This window comes from Arachis duranensis, chromosome 10 (genome assembly GCF_000817695.3).
Source record: "Arachis duranensis cultivar V14167 chromosome 10, aradu.V14167.gnm2.J7QH, whole genome shotgun sequence".
Taxonomy (NCBI): domain Eukaryota; kingdom Viridiplantae; phylum Streptophyta; class Magnoliopsida; order Fabales; family Fabaceae; genus Arachis; species Arachis duranensis.
Window position 1 is genome coordinate 73984874 of NC_029781.3, and position 1146 is coordinate 73986019.

Below are 1146 nucleotides of genomic sequence, written 5' to 3' on the forward strand. Positions count from 1 at the left end.
CATATTTCAAATTATCACTTTCAATTCCAAAAGTTTTTATCCTAATTTCTAAAATCCTTTTTTCAAAAATATTAAATATATCTTAATCCATAAAGCCAATTGGCTTTCCAATCCAATCCATCATCTTCTCAAATTTGTTTCCAACACATCAATTATTTTTTTTAAAATCTTTTTCAAAATTAAATTTCAAATCTATCTTTCAAAATTATAATTCATATATTTTTCTTTTCAAAAATTATATCTTTTTCTAATCATATCTTTTAAAATCATATCTTCTATCTTATCTCTTTCTTATTTTTCGAAAAATCTCCCACCCCCCTCCCTACATATTGTATTCGGTGGCCTCCTCCTCATCATCATCCAACACTTGCTCTCCTCCTTTCCCTCTTCTTTCTTCTCTCTTGCTTGAGGACAAGCAAAGCTTTAAGTTTGGTGTATTTCATCCGTGATCACAAAAACATACCCACTCAAGATCATGGCTCCTAAAGGGAAACAACCCAACCCAAGAGGCAAGAAAGAAAGCACTCCAAAGCCACTTTGGAATCAAGGGAAGTTCTTAACTAAAGAACATTCAGACCATTACTACAAGATAATGAGTCACAGATCCGTGATCCCGGAAGTCAGATTTGATCTGAAAGAAGATGAATATCCGGAGATCCAAGAGCAAATTCGAAACAGGAATTGGGAAATTCTGGCCAATCCTGAAACGAAAGTGGGAAAGAACATGGTCCAGGAATTTTATGCTAATCTATGGCAGACAGAAAGGCAAAGAATCATTGGAGCTGCTCTCTTTGACCATAAGACTGTAGTCAGAGGAAAGATCATTCATACCAACTCTGACAGGATCAGGGAGATATTTAAGCTTCCTCAACTGAAAGACGACCCAGACTCCTTCAATAGGAGAATGATGAGGGTCAATAAAGGGCTGGACAAGGTTCTGGAGGACATATGCATCCCTGGAGCCAAGTGGACTACCAGCACGACTGGCATCCCAGTTCAACTCAAAAGAGAAGATCTAAAACCAGTAGCCAGAGGCTGGCTGGATTTTATTAGTCGTTCCATATTGCCCACCAACAACCATTCTGAAGTTACCATCAAAAGAGCTGTCATGATTCACTGCATCATGTTGGGAAAAGAAGTAGAAGT